Raw genomic sequence first — 7,894 nt, 5'->3', positions numbered from 1 at the left:
CCGGGTGGTAACGAATTTCAAAGTCGTAATCATTCAACAATTCAATCCACCTACGCTGCCTCATATTCAGTTGTTTCTGATTAAATATGTGTTGAAGACTTTTGTGGTCGGTATATATAATACTTTTGACCCCATATAAGTAGTGCCTCCAAGTCTTTAATGCAAAAACAACCGCGCCTAATTCCAAATCATGCGTCGTATAATTTTGTTCGTGAATCTTCAATTGTCTAGACGCATAAGCAATCACCTTCGTTCGTTGCATTAATACACAACCGAGACCTTGCGTTGATGCGTCACAATAAATCACAAAATCAACATTCCCTTCAGGCAATGACAATATAGGTGCCGTAGTTAGCTTTTTCTTCAATAACTGAAACGCTTTCTCTTGTTCATCCTTCCATTCAAATTTCTTCCATTTATGTGTTAATGCAGTCAAGGGTTTTGCTATTCTGGAAAAGTCTTGGATGAACCTTCTGTAGTAACCAGCTAGTCCTAAAAACTGGCGTATGTGTTTCGGAGTTTTTTGGGGTTTCCCACTTTTCAACAGTTTCTATTTTTGCCGGATCCACCTTAATACCTTCTTTGTTCACTATGTGACCGAGGAATTGAACTTCTTCCAACCAAAATGCACACTTTGAAAACTTAGCGTACAATTCTTCCTTCCTCAATACTTCTAACACCTTTCTCAAATGTTCACCGTGTTCTTGGTCATTTTTTGAGTAAATAAGTATGTCATCAATGAAAACAATGACAAACTTGTCAAGGTATGGTCCACACACTCGGTTCATAAGGTCCATGAACACAGATGGTGCATTAGTTAAACCAAACGGCATGACCATAAACTTGTAATGACCGTAACGTGTTCTGAAAGCAGTCTTTGGAATATCATCTTCTTTCACCCGCATTTGATGATACCCGGAACGTAATTAAATCTTTGAATAACAGACGAGCCTTGTAGTTGATCAAATAAGTCGTCGATTCTCGGTAGTGGGTATCGGTTCTTAATGGTAAGTTTGTTCAACTCTCGGTAGTCGATACACAACCTGAATGTACCATCTTTCTTCTTGACAAACAAAACAGGAGCTCCCCACGGTGATGTGCTTGGTCGAATGAAACCACGCTCTAAAAGTTCTTGTAATTGGCTTTGCAGTTCTTTCATCTCGCTGGGTGAGAGTCTATAAGGAGCACGAGCTATTGGTACAGCTCCTGGTACAAGATCTATTTGAAATTCAACGGATCGATGTGGGGGTAATCCCAGTAATTCTTTCGGAAATACATCGGGAAATTCTTTTGCGACGGGAACATCATTGATGCTCTTTTCTTCAGTTTGTACTTTCTCGACGTGTGCTAGAACAGCATAGCAACCTTTTCTTATTAGTTTTTGTGCCTTCGAATTACTAATAAGATGTAGCTTCGTGTTGCCCTTTTCTCCGTACACCATTAAGGGTTTTCCTTTTTCTCGTATAATGCGAATTGCATTTTTGTAACAAATGATTTCTGCTTTCACTTCTTTCAACCAGTCCATACCGATTATCACATCAAAACTCCCTAACTCTACTGGTATCAAGTCAATCTTAAATGTTTCGCTAACCAGTTTAATTTCTCGATTCCGACATATATTATCTGCTGAAATTAATTTACCATTTGCTAATTCGAGTAAAAATTTACTATCCAAAGGCGTTAATGGATAACTTAATTTAGCACAAAAATCTCTACTCATATAGCTTCTATCCGCACCCGAATCAAATAAAACGTAAGCAGATTTATTGTCAATAAGAAGCATACCCGTAACAAGCTCCGGGTCTTCCTGTGCCTCTGCCGCATTAATATTGAAAACTCTTCCGCGGCCTTGTCCATTCGTGTTCTCCTGGTTCGGGTAATTTCTAATAATGTGGCCTGGTTTTCCACATTTATAACAAACTACATTGGCATAACTTGCTCCGACACTACTTGCTCCGCTATTACTCGTTCCGACACAATTTCTTCCTTTCGTTCTATTAAAACCTGGTCCGTAGACCTCACACTTCGCCGCGCTATGACCATTTCTTTTACACTTGTTGCAAAATTTGGTGCAGAACCCCGAGTGATACTTTTCACACCTTTGGCATAGCTGCTTCTGATTGTTGCTGTTGTTGTGGTTATTATTGTTGTTAGGATGATTGTTGTAGTTGCTGTTGTTGTTGTTGTTGTTGTTGTTGTTGGGCCGTTTGTTGTAGTTGCGATTGATGTTGCGATTGTTGGGATAGTTGTTGCGATTATTGTTGTAATTGCTGTTGTTGTTGTATTGGTGATTCTTATCACCATTGTCCTCCCACTTTCTTTTGACTTGCTTCACATTGGCCTCTTCAGCAGTCTGTTCTTCAATTCTTTCTTCAATCTGGTTCACAAGTTTATGAGCCATTCTACATGCCTGTTGTATGGAGGCGGGCTCGTGTGAACTTATATCTTCTTGGATTCTTTCCGGTAATCCTTTCACAAATGCATCGATCTTCTCTTCCTCATCTTCGAACGCTCCCGGACACAATAGGCATAATTCTGTGAATCGTCTTTCGTACGTGGTAATATCAAATCCTTGGGTTCGTAACCCTCTAAGTTCTGTCTTTAGCTTATTGACCTCGGTTCTGGGACGGTACTTCTCGTTCATCAAGTGCTTGAATGCTGACCACGGTAGTGCGTAAGCATCATCTTGTCCCACTTGCTCTAGATAGGTATTCCACCATGTTAACGCAGAACCTGTGAACGTATGCGTAGCGTACTTCACTTTGTCCTCTTCAGTACACTTATTTATGGCAAACACCGATTCGACCTTCTTGGTCCACCGTTTTAATCCGATCGGTCCTTCGGTTCCATCAAATTCCAAAGGTTTGCAGGCAGTGAATTCTTTGTAGGTGCATCCTACACGATTTCCTGTACTGCTAGATCCAAAGTTATTGTTGGTATGTAGCGCAGCCTGTACTGCGGCTATGTTTGAAGCAAGAAAGGCACGAAATTCCTCTTCGCTCATATTCAAGGTGTGTCGAGTAGTCGGTGCCATTTCCTTCAAAATAGTCAAATGAAACGAGTTAATCATATAGAATATCAAGAGTAGTCAATAGTATTTCGTAGCGTAATATGAACTTATTTATAAAAGCTCTTTCTTCATATTATCATTTTATACTCTTTAATTCGGGTAGTACCTACCCGTTAAGTTCATACTTAGTAGCTAACATACCATTTCAACTACTACAATTTTATATGAAAAACTAATCACAAAAAAAAAATATCATATTCAAACCTTTATACAATAACTTGCAAACTTACAATACCGATTTTTTTTACATATAGCATGAAATATAGCACATAAAACTTTGATACAAAGTAGTTGCGAAGATAATTCTAGTTAATAAATAAGGCGTTCAGCAAAGGCAATAAAGACACGTAATTCATACGTCCAGAAACAAGTCATGCATTCTGGTTTTACTAGTACCACTTCCCATCCTCGGTTTTGTGGAACATAACCGTTGTGACTGATAGTAAGACAATGTGTTGTAACGTCGTCAAAAGGATGAAGGTTACGTTGAAATGTCCCGTTCTTATTGATTAAAAACGTTCCATATTAATTGATTTCGTTGCCAGGTTTTGACCTCTATATGAGACATTTTTTCAAAGACTGCATTCATTTTTAAAACAAACCATAACCTTTATTTCATAAATAAAGGTTTAAAAAGCTTTACGTAGATTATCAAATAATGATAATCTAAAATATCCTGTTTACACACGACCATTACATAATGGTTTACAATACAAATATGTTACATCGAAATCAGTTTCTTGAATGCAGTTTTTACACAATATCATACAAACATGGACTCTAAATCTTGTCCTTATTTTAGTATGCAACAGCGGAAGCTCTTAGTATTCACCTGAGAATAAACATGCTTTAAACGTCAACAAAAATGTTGGTGAGTTATAGGCTTAACCTATATATATCAAATCGTAACAATAGACCACAAGATTTCATATTTCAATACACATCCCATACATAGAGATAAAAATCATTCATATGGTGAACACCTGGTAACCAACATTAACAAGATGCATATATAAGAATATCCCAATCATTCCGGGACACCCTTCGGATATGATATAAATTTCGAAGTACTAAAGCATCCGGTACTTTGGATGGGGTTTGTTAGGCCCAATAGATCTATCTTTAGGATTCGCGTCAATTAGGGTGTCTGTTCCCTAATTCTTAGATTACCAGACTTAATAAAAATGGGCATATTCGATTTCGATAATTCAACCATAGAATGTAGTTTCACGTACTTGTGTCTATTTTGTAAATCATTTATAAAACCTGCATGTATTCTCATCCCAAAAATATTAGATTTTAAAAGTGGGACTATAACTCACTTTCACAGATTTTTACTTCGTCGAGAAGTAAGACTTGGCCACTGGTTGATTCACGAACCTATAACAATATATACATATATATTAAAGTATGTTCAAAATATATTTACAATACTTTTAATACATTTTGATGTTTTAAGTTTATTAAGTCAGCTGTCCTCGTTAGTTACCTACAACTAGTTGTCCACAGTTAGATGTACAGAAATAAATCGATAAATATTATCTTGAATCAATCCACGACCCAGTGTATACGTATCTCAGTATTGATCACAACTCAAACTAGATATATATTTTGGAATCAACCTCAACCCTGTATAGCTAACTCCAACATTCACATATAGAGTGTCTATGGTTGTTCCGCAATATATATATAGATGGGTCAACATGATAGGTCGAAACATTGTATACGTGTCTATGGTATCTCAAGATTACATAATATACAATATAAGTTGGTTAGGTTATGGTTGGAATAGATTTATTACTAACTTTCACGTAGGTAAAATGAGTAGTTTTTATCATTCTTGTTTTACTCGTCATTTCTTCGTTTCTAATCCGTTTTGAGTGATTCCAATGGCCACGGTTTTGTATTGAACTTAAATTTATGAATCTAAATAGAAAAAGTATAAGTTTATAGTCAGAAATACAAGTTACAAGTCGTTTTTAAAAGAGGTAGTCATTTCCGTCGAAAGAACGACATCTTGATGACCATTTTGAAAAACATACTTTCACTTTGAGTTTAACCATGATTTTTGGATATAGTTTCATGTTCATAAGAAAAATCATTTTTCTAGAAGTATAGCTTTTAAATCAAAGTTCTTCTTAGCTTTTAATTATCCCAACCAAAACAGCCTCCGGTTTTACTACGACGGCGTATATCCAGTTTTATGGTGTTTATCGTGTTTTCGGGTTTTAAATCATTAAGTTAGCATATCATATAGATATAGAACATGTGTTTAGTTGATTTTAAAAGTCTAGTTAGAAGGATTAACTTTATTTGCGAACAAGTTTAGAATTAACTAAACTATGTTCTAGTGATTACAAGTTTATAACGTTGAATAAGACAGCTTTTTATGTATGAATCGAATGATGTTATAAACATCATTACTACCTCAAGTTCCTTGGATAAACCTACTGGAAATGAGAAAAATGGATCTAGTTTCAAAGGATCCTTGGATGGCTTAAAAGTTCTTGAAGCAGAATCATGACATGAAAACAATTTCAAGTAAGATTTCCACTAGAAATAAGATGGTTATAGTTATAGAAATTGAATTAAAGTTTGAATATGATTATTAAATTATATTAGAAATATAACCTACTATAAGTAACAAAGGTTTCTTGATCTTGGATGATTACTTGGAATGGATTTAGAAAACTTGAAAGTAAACTTGCAATCTTGGAAGTATTCTTGATTTTATGAAACTAGAACTTTTGGAATTTATGAAGAACACTTAGAACTTGAATATAGAACTTGAGAGAGATCAATTAGATGAAGAAAATTGAAGAATTAAATTGTTTGTAGGTGTTTTTGGTCGTTGGTGTATGGATTAGATATAAAGGATATGTAATTTTGTTTTCATGTAAATAAGTCATGAATGATTACTCATATTTTTGTAATTTTATGAGATATTTCATGCTAGTTGCCAAATGATGGTTCCCACATGTGTTAGGTGACTCACGTGGGCTGCTAAGAGCTGATCATTAGAGTGTATATACCAATAGTACATACATCTAAAAGCTGTGTATTGTACGAGTACGAATACGGGTGCATACGAGTAGATTTGTTGATGAAACTGAACGAGGATGTAATTGTAAGCATTTTTTGTTAAGTAGAAGTATTTTGATAAGTGTCTTGAAGTCTTTAAAAAGTGTATAAATACATATTAAAATACTACATGTATATACATTTTAACTGAGTCGTTAAGTCATCGTTAGTCGTTACATGTAAATGTTGTTTTGAAACCTTTAGGTTAACGATCTTGTTAAATGTTGTTAACCCAATGTTTATAATATCAAATGAGATTTTAAATTATTATATTATCATGATATTATGATGTATGAATATCTCTTAATATGATCTATATACATTAAATGTCGTTACAACGATAATCATTACATATATGTCTCGTTTCAAAATCATTAAGTTAGTAGTCTTATTTTTACATATGTAGTTCATTGTTAATACACTTAATGATATATTTACTTATCATTTAACATAATTAACCAAGTGTATCAATATCTTAATATGATTCATATGTACCTAGTAAGACGTTATAACGATAATCGTTATATATATCGTTTTCGAGTTTCTTAATTTAATAGTCTCATTTTTATGTATATAACTCATTGTTAAAATACCTAATGAGATACATACTTATAATAAAATCATGTTAACTATATATATAACCATATATATTTCATCGTATAGTTTTTACAAGTTTTAACGTTCGTGAATCACCGGTCAACTTGCGTGGTCATTTGTCTATATGAAACCTATTCCAATTAATCAAGTCTTAATAAGTTTGATTGCTTAACATGTTGGAAACACTTAATCATGTAAATATCAATTTCATTTAATATATATAAACATGGAAAAGTTCGGGTCACTACATACGTAATGACCAACAGTCTCGTAATAACCTAAAAACCTCATTTCTTACCCCAATTACCGACTCCGTCACTTGTGGGAACATTTTGTTTAATAGTTGTAGCCCGATGTTCTTGTTCTCACTTTGCTGAGAAGCGAACATTACTAACCCGTAAGCATAACATGCTTCTTTATGTTGCATGTTAGCCGCTTTTTCTAAATCACGAAGTCCTATATTCGGATATATTGAGTCAAAATAATTTCTTAACCCGTTGCGTAAAATAGTATTTGGGTTCCCCGCAATATATGCATCAAAGTAAACACATCGTAACTTATGGATTTCCCAATGTGATATCCCCTATCTTTCGAACGAAAGCCTTTTATAAATCAAGGCATTCTTGGAACGTTCTTCGAATGTCTTACAAACTGATCTCGCCTTAAATAGTTGTGCCGAGGAATTCTGACCGACTCTAGACAAGATTTCATCAATCATGTCTCCGGGTAGGTCTCTTAAAATATTGGGTTGTCTATCCATTTTGTATTTTTATACTGTAAAATAGACAAGAGTTAGATTCATAAAAAAAATACTTATTAATACAAGCAATTTTTACATATATCATAAAGTATAAGCACACTATATTACATATATTACACCACACGAATACAACTATCTTATTCCGACTCGCTCGTTTCTTCTTCTTCGGTTTTGGTTCGTTTTGCCAAGTTTCTAGGGATATATGATGTTCCCCTAATACGATTCGTCGTTTTCCACATTGGTTTAGAAAAACCTGGTGGTTTAGAGGTTCCCGAGTTATTCTCACAACTTAAGAAATACGGGTGTTGACGATACATATAAAGTTCATCGGGTTTGGAATCAAATTTCTCTATTTGTATGACCTTTCCCTTATTGTTCTCTTTTAC

Source organism: Rutidosis leptorrhynchoides, chromosome 2 (assembly GCF_046630445.1).
Source record: "Rutidosis leptorrhynchoides isolate AG116_Rl617_1_P2 chromosome 2, CSIRO_AGI_Rlap_v1, whole genome shotgun sequence".
In the NCBI taxonomy this organism is placed as follows: Eukaryota; Viridiplantae; Streptophyta; class Magnoliopsida; order Asterales; family Asteraceae; genus Rutidosis; species Rutidosis leptorrhynchoides.
Note: the sequence above shows the minus strand (reverse complement) of the source record.